Source organism: Xyrauchen texanus, chromosome 6 (genome assembly GCF_025860055.1).
Source record: "Xyrauchen texanus isolate HMW12.3.18 chromosome 6, RBS_HiC_50CHRs, whole genome shotgun sequence".
Taxonomy (NCBI): Eukaryota; Metazoa; Chordata; class Actinopteri; order Cypriniformes; family Catostomidae; genus Xyrauchen; species Xyrauchen texanus.
Window position 1 is genome coordinate 48120935 of NC_068281.1, and position 17769 is coordinate 48138703.

The 17769-nt window shown below is 39.0% G+C and overlaps 1 protein-coding gene across 6 annotated transcripts in view; it reads left to right on the forward strand.

Annotated features, from left to right (window-relative positions):
• The first annotated feature begins 4603 nt into the window (after positions 1–4603).
• LOC127644637 (gastrula zinc finger protein XlCGF52.1-like) overlaps positions 4604–17769 on the forward strand; it is a 39321-nt gene continuing 26155 nt past the window's right edge. Inside the window, exons 1-3 of one of the 6 annotated variants that reach the window (XR_007970689.1) lie at positions 4604–4719; positions 14270–14400; positions 16310–16473. The gene's annotated coding sequence lies outside the window, so the exon portion shown is untranslated. Of the gene's footprint in view, positions 4720–8112; positions 10173–14269; positions 14401–16309; positions 16474–17769 lie in introns of those variants that run through there. The other 5 variants (XR_007970691.1, XR_007970692.1, XR_007970690.1 and 2 more) reach the window with 5 other exon arrangements.

Genomic DNA, 17769 nt, shown 5'->3' on the forward strand with positions numbered 1-17769 from the left:
TGAACCTGGAAATCTGTTTCGGGCAGCGAAATGTGCCCTCCACGACCTTGTGAGTTCGTCATGCACCTCTGGGAAGAAAGGATCCGGGGGAAGGGGTGGGCGTGTCTGTGAGCAGAGGGATGCTGGAGGGTTCCAGTCAACCCGATACTCGCTGTGGCCCATGCAAGCATGGCGGTCAGCTCTGCATCGGCCTCAGACTGGGTGGGCAGACCCTAATGTGATCCCTCAGCGTCCGACATCGCCAGTGCGCTCTCCAATACAGCAATCAAAGACTCATCCAGCTTGTGTGCCCCGAAAGAGACGTCAAGCTGGTCTCATTTCGTAACTGGATGAGGGCAAACGAGCGTGCTGGGGAACGGGAGGTCCGCAGGGAATTACCCGGCGAAACCACGGCCATTGAACTCCCCAAATCGCCTGCCGGGCCGGCCTCATACCTGTGGGTAGAAGGCGCAGTGTAGGAGGCGGGCATATAATAACATGTGATATGCATGCATTTTCCATCCACGGTTACACTTAACAAAGGTGGTGACATTTATTCCAGATTGCCAGTTCTATATGTGAAGCATAGGAACATTTCGAATTTGTTGATGTGTTTAATAGACAATGTCTTAGTGATGTTTGAAAACATGGGACAGGAAGTAAGCCGTACTCTATCGAACTAAACTCCAAAACAGTGGACGTTTCGCAATAATCAGGGTTTCAATACTGAACCTTATATAAGTAATCTATCCGGATGGTCAGAAGGAAAAACACAATTAGATCCATATCCTAGAGATGGCTCATTTATTGATTGATTCATGAGCGAATCACAATCTATGGTTAAAAAAGGGTGGGGGGACCCTCAGTGGGATTATAAAAACAGTCATACGAGGTATGGAAGAAAATGTAACCATTCTGGGACAAAGGTCCTGAACGAAAAGAAGCTAATCAAATGCATGCAGCGGTCTCTGTGTTGGAACAACCGCCTAAATATCATATTGTCCTGAACAAAGCTTTAACCCCTAACCTCCCAACGACACCATGCTCACTGTTGTATCCCGATTGAACACAATTAAAGGGCAACTCATTCGCTGCAGCTGCAGTCACGGCCGTATTCGATTCAGATGCAAAGAAAGATACGAGCAAGGGTACAACATCTGCATTTCCTTTTATCCAGTGCCCAAACGGATATAAAATCATTTCACTAACATTGTCAGAGACGCTGGCTATATGCAAATAATTACCATACTGGCGCATCTAAAAATTAATTAACAGCGCATTGCTATGAGGGCTCTATTACGGGACGCACTCTAAACTCTGTGGGAATTAATGGCATTCCTGTTAAGTGTCATATGACACCAAAATTACCCATAACATCTCTAGATAACACAAACTATTTTAAAATGCATGATTTTGTAATTTTGCCTGACTCTCCGTTCTGCCTACTGGTTCGTGATCTGATGCATAAAATTGGAGCAAAAATAACTTTTGATTCTAACTCACTACAATTACTGTTTCCCTCAGTATATTGTCAGTCTGTGTTTATAGGACATTGCGGAGAAGTTTGCGGCTCAACGTCTGTCAACACTTCTGATGCAAAACAGGAAATGCTCAACGTCGACTCAGCACTATGGGCCGCCCACAAAGATGAGGTGGGCCTTATTGGCGTAAGACCATATGTTGCCAAACTCTGCTCTAACTTACCAGTATACTGCAAACAGTATCCACTATCTGAAGAAAAAGAACAAGGCAATAATACAGCAATGCCTGTCACAAGGTATTTTAAAACCTATTCACTCACCATACAACACACCAATTAATCCAGTAAAGAAAGCTAATGGTACATGGCGTTTAACACAAGATTTGAGGAAAATGTATTATTTAATTATTCCATTGTCACCTGTGGTACTGGATGTGTATACTATCATTAACTCAATTCCAGCAGACCACACTCATTTTACTGTTATTGATTTATGTTCTGCCTTCTTCAGTGTTACAGTTGGACCAGTTACGCAGCCCCTGTTCACATTCACCTATGGAGGCCAACAGTACACTTGGACCCGAATGCCTCAAGGATTTCGAGACTCGCCTGCTGTGTTCTCTGCTGTAGTGCACGCCACTCTCAAAGATACCAAGCTGCCACCACAGACCTGTCTACTGCAATATGCTGACGACATCCTGGTTTCCGGCCCCGACATTGAGTCACGTACAGCTGCTTCAACTATTGTGTGCAATGTATTGGCGAAGGCTGGCTTCAAGGCATCAAAAGAAAAGCTGCAATGGGTGAAACCGAATGTTAACTATCTGGGTCATGAACTACAAAAAGGAACAGTACGTCTCTCCACAGACAGAGTGAAGACAATTGCTACCTTCAAATGCCCTAAAACAAAAACTCAAATGCAAAGCTTCTTGGGTTTCGTGAACTATTTTCGAGCATGGGTGCCAAACTGCTTGTTATATGACAAAATACTGAGAGAAGCAACACTCTCAAATGCTAAAGAACCTATAGAGTGGACTGCTGAAATGGACATGGGTTTCAAACATCTACGAAACAGCCTCAGCTCTCCGCCTGCACTAGGCTTACTGAATCATGATGAACCCTTTCATCTGTACGTGCACGAGGCGGCAGGCACAGCAGCAGCGATCCTCACTCAGTCCCATTGCGGAACATATAGACCAGTGGCATACTTGTCAAAAATTTTAGAGGCAGTCGCCAAAGGTCTCTCTGCCTGTTTGCGAGCAGTGACTGCTGCGGTGTTGATGGTACAACATGCAGAACGTATTGTTCTCTCACATCCATTAGTTGTGCACACCTCTCACCAGGTAGGAACAATCATTCACAACATTACCACATGACAGCACAACACTGATCGGGGTATGAAGTTATTTTATTGGCTACTGCTAATCAGACAAATTATCCAACTTTAGATGTACAACAGCCCGACATTATCATTACACAAATTGCTGACTCGAGGTGAATTTTCCAACGATACACATGATTGCTTCGATTGCCTAAAACCATGTACTTCCTGCAGGCCTGATGTTTCATCATCCACCCTGGAGGAGGGGGACCATTGGTACATTGATGGGTCCTGTTCCAAGCCAAATTATTCCATATACTGGTTTGGTTATGCTGTAACGGAACTTCCAAATCTAATTATTGAAGCTTATTCGCTCCCATATAAATCTGCACAAGCTTCTGAGTTGTTTGCGTTGATCAGAGCATGCCATTTGGCTAAAGATAAATCAATCGATATATACACAGACTCGAAGTATGCTGATAAAGTACCAAAGTGGGCTGCAAGGGAAGTTGTGATAAGCCCAGACCAGAATAATTTGTTAAGGGATAAACAAGGGCGTCTGGCTAGTAATACTCGGTCAACATTATCACGGTATTTTGCACGGTTCAAAAGTTATCCAGTCAATAAATCAAACTTATTGCATAAATGGTGTACAAAATGCAGTCAAATTATTCCTGGACTCATGTCTAACATGTGCACAGAACAACAGACACAAGCCTACGAAGCACGACTCATTACCACACCCGGAACTGCCGTTCCAACACCTGCAAATAGATTTTACATATATGCTGCCATGCAGGAATAACAAATTATTACTCGTGATTCGCACCCTGGATGTCCTCCATTATATCGATTGCTGTTTGCATTTTACTTATGTTACTTTTTGGCCCATGTTTGCTACAATTACTAATGCAAAAGTTGAATGTGATGATAAACAGGCATAATATCACCTTGTTCCATTATGTACGTATACCAGATACTGAAGTATACCAGATACTGAAGACTACGTGATCCTTTCAGGATTAAAGTGGGCAATGTGAAATAATTAAGGCTTCTCAACAACTTCTCTGGGTGATGTAACTTGCTGTGTCATTACAAAGCACAGCTACCCCTTGCAAGAATAGGTTGTTTCTATTGGAATGTTTTTCCTGTCTCTGTACTCTCACGTTTCACATGTAGCTCAAACATGTATGTCACCCCCCAAATAAGGTAAAGAACTATTTAATTGGTGGGGGTCCAATGGAATGTGTTTTTTCTGGACCATATAACGAAGTGCTGAACAATAAACGTTGAAGAAAAATTTGATAGCATTGGGTCTCTGTGTCATTCTTTCTTCCCTCAGCTGAGCCGCATCGAGACTGGGATTGCAGATCAAGAAAATAAATTAAATACATTAAATGACAAAATTATCTAACAAAGTGAATGTTGTAAAAACAACTACAATTCTAAGCAAATAATTGGATTAATGAAAAAATGCATGTAAACAGCATGGGAAGGTTTGCTCATGTCATGTAAACAACTAAACACGATTAAGTCCTTGCTCTGATTATTGAATGACAATAATTGCATTTTTGGTGTACATGTAAATGTAGTCAATTAAAGGCAATTATTGCACTCAAATTTGCATGCAACTAGAATTTCCTAATATTATTAGAAGATTTTCTAGCTCAAAAGAAAAACAAGGAAAGTAGATGCTAATTTGAGCTTTAAAAAGGCAACAAAATCGGACTCAAATAATAAAGTGTTGTCCTTTCGTCCACTCTCCAGTTCAGTTGGTGGCGGTAATGTGCTAAAGCTAGTATGCCAACCGCCAATAAACACGAAAAGAAGATAGATTCCAGAGGTTGATGTATTAGCCACCGCAACTTAAGGTCTAACAATTGTAATGACACATTTGAGGAACATTTCAAGAGGCTTGTTTGAATGAAGATAACCTGCTGTAAGTTAAGATTTGCAATTTTTGTCTTTTTCTTTTCTTTTTAATTTTCATGAAATAATAAGCAAAAACGTGACAAAAAAAAAAAAAAAAGAGCCACCTTGCTTATTAATGTTTCACACATACTCACTGTAGTTTCGTCTTTGACAAAACATATCTGCTTGTATTCTACTAATTGATACCTTTCCAACGATGTACTGATTTTTGTGATGTGATCTCAAATCTATAAAATATGAAAACTGAACAGTTTTTAAGAACTGCATTTAAGTAGCATTTAAGGTTCTGGTCAGCCATATCCTCCTCTGAGACCCAGTCATTTATTTTTGTCCTCTGTAAAGGATACATTTCGTGATATGTTTCAAACGAACATTTTTCTTTAGACCACATATACTGCAGTTGTAGCCTGAATCTTATTATATCTTCTCATAAGGAGAAAAAAAAAATCTACATATACACTGGCGGCCAAAAGTTTGGAATAATATAAGGATTTTGTGGTTTCGGAAGGAAGTTGGTACTTTAATTCACCAAAGTGGCATTCAACTGATCACAAAGTATAGTCAAGACATTTCTGATGTAAAAAAACAGCACCATCACTATTTGAACAAAGTCATTTTTGATCAAATTTAGTCAGGCCCTTTTTCCAGCAGCCATCACTCCAACACATTATCCTTGAGTAATCATGCTAAAATGTTAATTTGGTACTAGAAAATCACTTGCCATTATATCAAACGCAGTTGAAAGCTATTTGGTTTGTTAAATGAAGCTTAACAGGGCTCCAGATTAACTTTTTGCCTTGGTTGCACTGGTGCGCTTAACTTTTTTTTTATTTAGGTGCACCAGCACAAAATTTAGGTGCACCCAAATTTTTCCTTAACGGCACAATTTCAAGGTCACCTTTTTATCCAACTATTCTTTATTTTCTCAGTGTTCATTTCTAGAATTTGTTGACTATGTGTAATAATAATGTCAAATATTCTTTGATAAAATTTATTTTTTTAAAAAGCAGTCTTCCAAGTACCTTTGCATAGTCATATCGGTGCAAAATCAGTGCACAATCCACATAGAAAGGGTCTGTTTTCATTCCAGCACAAAATGAACTATATCTGCCACCATATCGGTAATCTGTGAATTTCCCCCCTCTAAAATCGATATTGAATCGGTCTCAAAAATCCCATATCGGTCTGGGTCTACTAGAAAGCGAGAGACCTTTCTCCTCCCACACCTCCTCTTTGGCAGTAGTTCTATACTGTAAATTAGGGCTGGCCGATTTTTCTGATTAATTCGAATTCGTGTTTTGACACAATTTGTTTTTAATCGACAAATCAAGATTTTGCATAAATACATAAACGTTATTGTTAGATGCATTTTAAATTCACCAAAGGTTGATTAATAAGGAAGATAAAAATAATTCATAGCGCTTGTCTTAATTCCACTCCTGATCTGATCAGCTGCACGTGTGTGGCGTGCTCCAATTGAACGTGACTGGTTAACAACATGAAGAATGATATAAAAGACAGTGGCAATATTTCCAGTTGTATACAGTGTGATTGTAGCTCAACTTCGTCCACGATGATTCGGATAGATCGCTAATTATTGCTTTGTTCTGTGACATGTTTTAAGTGTAGTGTATCAATTGACAAAATATGACAAGCCAATATTTTGACAACGTTGTGAGTTGAGTTGTAATGATAAATTATTTAGATTTGCTTCACTGCTCCGCATGAACCGTCTCTGAGTCGGATGCCATCTCCGACGAAGGACCAGGACTTGGCATCTTACCAGGGACTGGGGAGACTGGCTGAAGTAGCTCCGTGTCTGGGCTGTTGTCAGAGCATTGACCGGGTAGAGTGTAGGGAGGAACAGGCCTACTTTTCTTACAGAAAAAACTCTCTATGGGTCTATTTCTTCTCAATATTCGACTTCTGCGTTTTTTTTTTTTTTTTGCTGATGCTGATTGCCGTAACTGATTCTCTTTTGCTCCGGTCGCAATTTCAATCACACAGCACAGAGCCTACATGAATATCTGGACCACAGCCAATCAGAGGCAAAGACCTGCCCCATCTCTGTCTCTGATTGGTTTAGACCACAATATGATCCAACCATGAGTGAGTTCTGTCTAGGAGAACAAACGCTTAGTTCGCGGGAAAAAAAAAATGTTCGCCGAGAAGCAGCGGATGCGTGCGAGGACGTTAGGTGCACCGGTGCGACCAAGGAAAAAAATTAGTCGCACCTTTACAAATTTTGGTCGCACTCTAGAGCCCTGCTTAACATTGTCTTTGTGTTTGTTTTCGAGTTGCCACAGTAGGCTATGACTGGCATGTCTTAAGGTCAATATTAGGCAAAAAATGACAAAAAAATAAACCTTTCTCTAGAAACTCATCAGTCAATCATTGTTTTAAGGAATGAAGGCTATACAATGCTTGAAACTACCTAAAAACATTAAGATTTCATATAAAGGTGTACACTACAGTCTTCAAAGTCAAAGGACAACTGGCTTTAACAAGGACAGAAAGAGATGTGGAAGACCAGATGTACAACTAAACGAGAAGTACATCAGAGTCTCTAGTTTGAGAAAAAGATGCCTCACATGTCATCAGCTGACAGCTTCATTGAATTCTACCCGCTCAACACCAGTTTCATGTACAACAGTAAAGAGAAGACTCAGGGGTGCAGGCATTATGGGAAGAATTGCAAAGAAACTGACATTGGACAACAGATAATTGGAAAGGAGTAATTATGATATCAGATAATTAAATTTATCATATAAATTATGATAAATCAGATAATTATGGATCCTAACCCCATTAAGCTTGTGTGGGATCAGTTAGACTGTAGACAGCCACATTTATGACGAGTGTTACAGGAAGTGTGGGGTGAAATGTCACCTGAGTATCTGGACAAACTGACAGCTAGAATGTCAAGGATCTGCAAAGCTGTCATTGGTGCACGTGGAAGATTTTTTGATGAGAACTCTTTGAAGTTGTTTAAGAAGTTCTTAAAAAAAAAAATTGCAAATTGCAATAGTAATTTTTCAAGTTATTAATGTCCTGACTAGGGCAACTTTGGTGAATAAAAGTACCAATTTCTTTCCATAAGAGCCAAATCTGTACATTTTCCCAAACTTATGGCAGCCAGTGTATGTATGTATTATTTATATATATATATATATATGGGGAAATGGATAGTTAATATATGGGGAAATGGATAGTTAATATATATATTAATATAATATGTTAATATATATTTTTAAATGCATTTATACAACATATTTATAAATATATTTACCAAAAAATATCCTTTGAAAAAATAAAAAAATATATTTATCTTGTGCAAAATAAAAAATCAATTTTCCCCTTTTTCTTGCCAATTCCTAAAATGCTCTCTGTGTCCTCATAGTGGCTTAGCGGCTCGCCTCAGTCCGGGTGGTGGAGGACGAATCTCAGTTGCCATCAACCCACGTCAAACCACGCATCTTATCACGCGGCTTGTTGAGCGCGTTACCACGGAGACATAGCATGCGTGGGGGCTTCCCACCATCCACCACGGCATCCATCCACAACTCACCACGCGCCCCACCGAGAGCGAGAACCACAACGAGGTTACATGTGACTTTACCCTGCCTAACCTGACAAATTTGGTTGCTTGGGAGACCTGGCTGGAGACACTCAGCATTACCTGGATTCAAACTCACGAACTCCAGGAGTGATAAGTCAGCGTATTTACTCGCTGAGCTATCCAGGCCCCGTGGAAAATAATTTATTTTTAAATACATTTTCCCTGCATAGATTTTAAAGCTTTAAAACCTACAGACACACACATGATACATTTTAAGGAAGACTGTTTTATTGTTCAACTAAATCCATTTGTTTACTTCCAGTGCACTTTTATCTGTTTAGTCCAGTGCCCTTAGATATTCCCTGTTGTTGTAGGAAGGAGAGATAGAAATAGATAAGATAGAAGATAGAAATGGACAGAGAATTTTATATATATATATATATATATATATATATATATATATAAAACTGAGGACAAAATATTTTTACAAACCTTTAAATATAGTCAGAATTAACAAGGCTATAACAACTTTGAAACTGCACCATGAACTCCTGAAAGTTAAACACATGCAACAAGCCAATAATATTTACTTTAGGAGAATGAGATGGGAGTGGGGTGTCAGATGAAGACTTAAAACATCTGTAAGAAAGGGGCCTGGGTAGCTCAGAGAGTAAAGATGCTGACTACCACCCCTGGAGTTGCGACTTTGAATCCAGGGCATGCTGAGTGACTCCAGCCAGGTCTCCTAAGCAACCATATTGTCCTGGTTGCTGGGTAGAGTCACGATGGGGTAACCTCCTTGTGGTCGCTATAATGTGGTTCGCTCTCGGTGGGGCACATGGTGAGTTGTGCGTGGATGCTGCGGTGGATGGCGTGAAGCCTCCACACACGCTATGTCTCTGTGGTAACGTGCTCAACGAGCCACGAGATAAGACGCACAGATTGACGGTCTCTGAGGCGGAGGCAACTAAGATTTGTCCTCTGCCACCCAGATTGAGGCGAGTCACTACGCCACCACGAGGACTTAGATCACATTGGGAATTGGGCATTCTAAATTGGGGTGAAAAGGGGGAGGAAAAAAAAACATCTGTAAGATTCTTTAAAATTAACATGCACTCTATTCCTGTGTATCATATTAAGTTTGTGTAATTAAACAATTATCAAAATATTAGAACCACGCTTGGATTCAATACATGTGAAGCTCAATCGACAGTATTTGTGACATAATATTGATTTCCACAAAAGTGTCTCCAGTGAGGCACTTACAATGGAAGTGAATGGGGGCCCATTTTTGACCGTTAAAATACTCACGGTTTCAAAAGTATAGCCAATAGACATAAACAATCTGTGTGTCAACATGATTTTAGAGTGATAAAATCACTTCCTAACCTTTTCTATGTAAAGTTATAGCCAATTATACTACTTTGTTTCTATGACGATGTAATGCCAACAAACCCTGATATGAATACAATTTAAACAACTTTACTGCTCAAATAATACATGAGTTTTAACAAGATGAAATGTAAGTGATTTTATAATATTATAAGCTTCACATTTCTGCCTTTTAAACCGTTGAAAAATTGGCCCCATTGACTTCCATTGTAAATACCTCATTGCACAGGCGTAGATTTAGGTTGGGATGATAGGAACATGTCCCTACCAACTTTCAGAAAATCGAAAATGTTCCGACCAGCATTTTGCCATTTTTACCACTTTTTATTTTCATTTTAATGACTATTAAAAATTCTCAGTATCATTATTTATGGTCCAACATTTTGTGAAGCAGCGCATAAACAGCATTGTCGCTTAGCACCGGTTACTTTTCTCAGCACTGTTCAGGATGCATGAATCACAAGTTGTTTGTGATTTACTGTATATTTTAATCATTTTCTGGAGATTACATGGGCAGATTTCCATTCGTATCTTGGGTACAATCTTTTAAACTAATAGATTTAAACAAGCATGCTTTTCGTGTACAAATGTTTCCTATATATATTATTGCATATCAGCGACTGTGCCAAGTAAGGGGGTGGATTAATGATGCAGAATTTGAAGATGTTAGTATAACTGCACAGACAACAGATTGCCATCCCAAATGAAAAATGTAGTGGTGGCCAGTGGGGCTGTACAATATATATATATATATATATATATATATATATATATATATATATAATTCTGAATAATAAATAAACTTGCAGCATGATTTAAATGCATTCATCTGTAAAGTGAACAGGGATAATAGGCACGTGGCAGGTAAGTGTGTTTCTATGACAACATAGACGTGTGTCGAGCGAGCATCAAAATAAGTCTGTCTATGTGCAAGGATGTTTGCATTTTTAAAGAATATTTCATATTTTCTGCGCACGATGTATAGCGTAATTTCGACTTGTCCCTTTTCTTAAAAAAAAATAATAAATATATTTGTTTGTTTTTAAGAAAAGAAGGGACGAGTCATAATACATTTTTATGGTGTGGCATGGGCATGTGGTCATGTGTCGGTCTGCGGGAGAGAAAGGGAATGGTAACCTGGTTCATAATTACCCCTAACACCTGTCTCTCCCGCAGACCCACACATGACCACGTCCCCATGCCACAGTGGTATTCAACATCATTCCACAAATACTGTTGATTGAGCTTAAATTGTATTGAACCCGGAATAGGCCTATTCCTTTAATGATGGCAGACTTTGATTGGTTTCTGTGTCATGGGCTCGATGGTGGAGGAGCGAGGAAACGAGGATGCACAATTTAAGAAGTGAGAAACACCCCTGGTCTTAAAGGTGCACCAAGTAATTTTTCCCCCTTTAAAATGTTTTTACTCCTAAATAAATTAATTGTAATTTTTAAAAATATGTATAAAATCATGATAGCATATCATCATAGCACTCTAGTCATATCAGTAGCCTTAAAAAAGCTGTTTTATTCTACATCGGGACTGCCATTTTAGAATCACATGACCAGCTGAATACTACTCGCTTAATCTCAGTAACCGTCTTGTAATTGGACATTTCACGCTTGGATTAAATTTATCATGGTTGATTGTGAATAGTGAATTTCTACAATGGCATCTGTAACTGAAAACTATTGATTTTGAATGGTATTGGATCCACACCACTAGGTGTCACTGTAAGTCCAAGATGACACTAGCAAAAAGTTACTGAGTGCTTCTTTAACATTCAGAGACACATCTCAGAATTTTTACATTAAAGGGGTCATGACATGGGTTTTTTTATTGTATTATTATGTTCACTTAGGTGCAATTATAGTATTAATATATTTTTTTTTAAGAAAAACTTTTAAAATCTAGTGATTTATGACCTTTTCCCACCCTGTTTCTCATCCTCTGATTCAAACAGTCTGTTTTGGGGGCGTTTTCCATTTAAGACTTCAGTGTTAGCGCCCACTGTTATGATTGGCTAACGTCAGTGCCTATGTATCAATTATTGGCGCCCCAGCCAGAACAATATGCAAGTAAACTAAGTAAAAACACTGTGATTATTCATAATGAATGAAATTGCGCTTTAAAAAGTAGTTTAAAGTTTAAAATAGATTACTTACAGTTTGCGTCGTCTTTGTTCCCAGAATAGTCGGCACGGACTTATCTTTGAGCAACAGTTTTCTGGCAAAGCCAGCATCATATTGAGATTTGTTCTCAAAACATTCATCCTTAAAATGTACAGAACAAACGCTTAAGTTAACACTGCCGTGACTGGGACGTCCGCAAAAAATAAACTGCATCCATTTTTCCCTGACGTCTGGATCTTTCGGCAGCTTATTCAGAGTTTTTGTTTGACCACAGCCAGGAACAGCACATCTGTGTGGCATCGTAATTTTTTCTGTTCACAAGTAGTCTCTGTCAGAGCTCGCTGTCCATCGACTGAACACTTGTGAGGCGCACGGCGATACGAAATGAGCGTAGTTGTCTTGCGCTTAAAGCGTAGTTATCTTGTGCTGGAGGCGGTCATATGCAAACGCTGTTACGTCACTTCTAACCGTCACGTCACTTCTAACCATGAATCCAGAACGAGCTGTATTTTGAGCTTGATTAAATAAATGATTCGTTTAGAATGGGGAGGACGTCTTAAAATATTAAACTTGCAGGACGTTTTAATGATACAAAGACCTCTTATATACCAAAAGATCAAGGCAAATTTGGTTTCTCATGTCATGACCCCTTTAAGTCTGCACTACAGATGCCATGCTCACTTGCGACATCTGTGGTTGCGGAAGAAAACTTTTCGTGAGTTATGTTTTGGCACTGCTCTTCTGCGCAGATGAATATCATGATTTGAGCTTATCTGGGTATCGCCTGTGTTCGATCATTACTGGGAGATATTCAGAGCCATAGTAATTTGTTCTACAGGGTGTACTCAACGAAACTGATCCTCTTTACCAAGTATCACTGCATAAGAACTTAATTCTCACACGTTAAACTCGTTTGTAAAAATCATCGCCATGTGGCGCAAAGGAACACTTTTTTTGACCATCGTTTAGTGTAAAGAAAGTGAGAGTTGTTATGAATAACATTGTTAATATTATTATTTGTATTGTGTTTTTTTTTACATTTTATGTGTAGAAGGTGATCTAACAATGCTAAATTAATGGCAGCATTAAAGTTATAGCATTGTGAATTGGTATATAGAAAGAAATGTTAGAATGTCAGACTTTTTCAATAAATAAAACCTGTTGCTTCATATATATTAGTTATCTAATTATCTTCCTGAAAATCAAAATGAAAATACATTGTGAACATTCAGAATTTTATTTGTTAGCCATACTGAAAAAAAAACAACAGCAATGCATAATTAACGGCATTAACCCGTGTTTTGACCCGGCTAGTTGGTAGAAATAGAGTGTTCAAATAAAACCCTGCTGATGATAAGTGTAATGAAATATATATGTGCTCATTATTTTAATATTATATATCATACAATTTGATATGATATGATTTCAAATTACAGAGAATGGTGTAGAGAAAGGCTTAAGTTTTCAAAATAATTTAATGTGGACCGATAGCCTGGTGGTAGTGTTTTTGGTACGACAGTCCGACATGTACGACAGGCTGCAGGATTGAGACCTGTTTTTCTTATCGTATTGTTTGTTTGTTTAGATACATGTGATAAGTAAAATATAACCAACAGATTCTTATAAAAACATTTAGCGATTTGGCTGGCACTAGGTTTCCATCCAACTATTGTTTTTGCTTATTTTGAAATTGCACAAAAGAAATCCTGAATGGAAACGCTTGATATGCGAATAAATAAAATAAATTCATTTAATATTGACTGCGCAAGGAGGTTGATTTTTTTTTTTTTTTAAAGAGTTTCTCATTAGTTAAAATGTGCATTAAGGTGATTAAGGGACAAGTCCCCTCCAATAATCAGATATGGCCGATAATTGATATCCTTGTTGCTGTTCTGCTGCAGTCCATTATCAGGGTACCCGCGGGTCTTAAAAACCTTGAAAAAGTCTTAAATTTGATCATCTCAAATTAAGGCCTTAATAGCCTTGAATTTGGTATACAAAGTCTTAGATTTCATTACAAAGGTCTTATATTTTTTTTGCCTTTCCTAGGATTGTTCATACCGTAACAAAATTAACTGTTAATGTAGGCTAATTAAAAAATCATGCAGCGTAACGTTGAGTGCACCTCGCGCTCCACGTCATAGCAGAAAGCGTGAAGCGTCGTGCACCGTTACTATGGTTACTAGGCAAGTGAGGTACAGACCGTACAGACCAAGATAGTAGATAGCCTAGTTTGTCTGTTAAAATGGGAAAGTGTCGGTTTAATCCACTGTGGCCAAGGAATCCGAATTACGTTTGGGTCAAGTCTGTGCCAGGAAATGACAGCGAGGCCTATTGCTGTTGGTGCCAGAAATCTTTTAAGCTAACGACGATGGGAGTTACGGCCCTGGACTCCCATATGAAGGGTGCCAAACACACCACGTGTAGTACTGCTCACCAGCGCCAACCACCTATTGTTCTGTTCTGTGCAGCACAGACCTCTTCGGTTACTGAAACAGCTCTGGCTATCAATAATGAAGAAATTTCTACATTAGAAGCATTGCCACCACAGCCAAGGAACATCCTATCTTACTGTGGCTCGACACCAACTCTGCGGGCAGAGGTGATGTAGGTCCTTAAAACAATCTCTGAGCAGCACTCTTACACATCAAATGAGAACATTACAGAGATTTTTAAAACCATGTTTCCTGACTCCGAGGTTGCAGCTACATTCTTGTGTGGAAGCAACAAAACTGCATATACAGGTGAAACTCGAAAAATTTGAATATCGTGCAAAAGTTCATTAATTTCAGTAATTCAACTTAAAAGGTGAAACTAATATATTATATAGACTCATTACAAGCAAAGTAAGATATTTCAAGTCTTTATTTGATATAATTTTGATTATTATGGCTTACAGCTTATGAAAACCCCAAATTCAGAATCTCAGAAAATTAGAATATTACATGAAATCAATAAAAAAAAAGGATTTTAAATACAGAAATGTCGGCCCTCTGAAAAGTATAATCATGCATATGTACTCAGTACTTGGTTTGGGCCCCTTTTGCATTAATTACTGCCTCAATGCGGCGTGGCATGGATGCTATCAGCCTGTGGTGTTATGGAAGACCAAGATGCTTCAATAGCGGCCTTCAGCTCTTCTGCATTGTTTGGTCTCATGTCTCTCATCTTTCTCTTGGCAATGCCCCATAGATTCTCTATGGGGTTCAGGTCAGGCGAGTTTGCTGGCCAATCAAGCACAGTAATACCATGGACATTGAACCAGGTTTTGGTACTTTTGGCAGTGTGGGCAGGTGCCAAATCCTGCTGGACAATGAAGTCAGCATCTCCATAAAGCTTGTCTGCTGAAGGAAGCATGAAGTGCTCTAAAATGTCCTGGTAGACGACTGCGTTGACTCTGGACTTATTAAAGCACAGTGGACCAACACCAGCCGATGACATGGCTCCCCAAACCAACACAGACTGTGGAAACTTCACACTGGACTTCAAGCATCTTGGATTGTGTGCCTCTCCATTCTTCCTCCAGACTCTGGGACCTTGGTTTCCAAATGAGATGCAAAATTTGCTCTCATCAGAAAAGAGGACTTTGGACCACTGAGCAACAGACCAGTTCTTTTTTCTTTAGCCCAGGTAAGGCGTTTGACATTTGAAGCCCATGTCCAGGACCCGTCTGTGTGTGGTGGCTCTTGATGCAGTAACTCCAGCCTCAGTCCACTCCTTGTGAAGCTCCCCACACATTTGAATGGCCTTTTCCTGACAATCCTCTCCAGGCTACGGTCATCCCTGCTGCTTGTGCACCTTTTTCTTCCACACTTTTCCCTTCCACTTAACTTTCTATTAATGTGCTTTGATACAGCAGAACATCCAACTTCTTTTGCAATTACCTTTTGAGGCTTTCCCTCCTTGTGGAGGGTGTCAATGATGGTTTTCTGCACAACTGTCAGGTCAGCAGTCTTCCCCATGATTGTGAATTCAACTGAACCAGACTGAGAGACCATTTAAGGCTCAGGAACCCTTTGCAGGTGTTTAGCTGATTAGAGTGTGACACTTTGAGCCTACAATACTGAACCTTTTCACAATATTCTAATTTTCTGAGATTCTGAATTTGGGGTTTTCATAAGCTGTAAGCCATAATCATCCCATATATAGTCTATATGGTGGTGGATGTGGTGGTGGCGTAGTGGCTAAAGCACAGGGCTGTTAATCAGAGGGTCCCTGGTTCGAACCCCATGGCCACCACCATTGTGCCCTTGAGTAAGGCACTTAACTCCAGATTGCTCCGGGGGGATTGTCCCTGTATTAATTGCACTGTAAGTCGCTTTGGATAAAAGCGTCTGCCAAATGCATAAATGTAAATATAATATATTAGTTTCACCTTTTAAGTTGAATTACTGAAATTAATGAACTTTTGCACGATATTCTAATTTTTCGAGTTTCACCTGTATTACTAAATTCGGATTGGCTCCCTTTATAACTAAAGAACTGACTGACCAGGTCAATATGGCCAACAGGTTTGTTGTCATGTTTGACGAGAGTCTCAATAAGATGACGAAAAGTAAGCAGTTGGACCTTCATATTCGCTACTGGGTGGACGACCACGTCCAGTCACGATACTTCGGCTCGCAGTTTATGGGTCATGCAACGGCGGTGGACCTGCTCAAACATTTCAAAGTAAGTTTTTATTCAGAATTTTAAAAATTGAGTTTTTTTATTTATAAATAATATATGATATAGTTAAGTAACATAACACGACCAAGTGAGCTGTTCTATAATATCACGATTGCAAATGTTACATTGAATGTATAGTTTAATAAACAAGTAGCCTAGTTAATATGTAGTCACTTACAATTTAGACGCATTATCGTTTTGTTCTATTTTACCGACGAAAATATTTACAAAAGAAAAGCAACACTAAGCGCTGTCTTTTGTTATTGAATGATTCAGAATTTTGAACGAATCGGTTTAATGAATGACTCAGTGATTCATTTATTAAGACGGTCACTTGCCGCCACCTATTGGTTTTTTCACCTTATTTTTTATTTTTTTATATTATTTGTTTAAACATCAATCTCATAAAATTATTTTTTACAATTGATTGATAACAGCCTTTATTATTAAAACTGAATTTGATCAAATGTAAGAATTTGACAGGAAAGCGAGTGCATATATATATATATAACTTGTAATATCCAAGAGGACACTGTCATTGCACAAAAAGTTGTGTGCGATTACGTGTCCATGCATGGGGGTGTTACCAAGGTGCCCCTCACACCAGAGCTCCTGTCTTCAGTCACATCAGCAAGGGTGAGGTACAGGATGCATCTTGAAAGTGAACGAAAGAAAAAAGAATCTCAAGCACATAGTCAAAGAAGAATAATGATTGAAGAGGAGTTGGAGCAGCTAAAAAAGACAAGACAGACCATCCAGGAAGTTGCGGAGCATCTGAGGAGGGATGCAGACAAGATGGCAGAGGAGGTTGAGGGCAAACAAGGCAGCAAAATGGCAGAGCTAATTGCCAAGTCAAACGCTTTGAGAAGAAGTCACAAGCAGAAGTTGACAGAACTTGAGAGCCTGGGTGAAAAAATTGCAACCAAGGCAGCAGAGCTGCGAAGGCTGTAGTGTTCAACACCAAGATCAAATCTATTTGTTTATTACAAATCAAATCTGTGTTACGCTGTTGCGTATGTATTAAATACAACTGATAATTTAAATAAAATATTTTATTTAATTCAAGTAGCCTACTTGTACATAATTATTTTCTAGGGTTCAAAATTTATACAGATTTGACATTTTCCCCTCATACTTCTGTCGGAATGGGTACGAAGTTGGCATTAAATTTCATTTGAAATTGTATTAAAAAGGTCTTAAAAAGCCTTGAATTTAATTTGGAGGATCCTGGGGGTACCCTGATTATGCATCGCCATCTAGTTGTCATTAGGGCTGAAACGATTAGTCGACATTATCGACAACA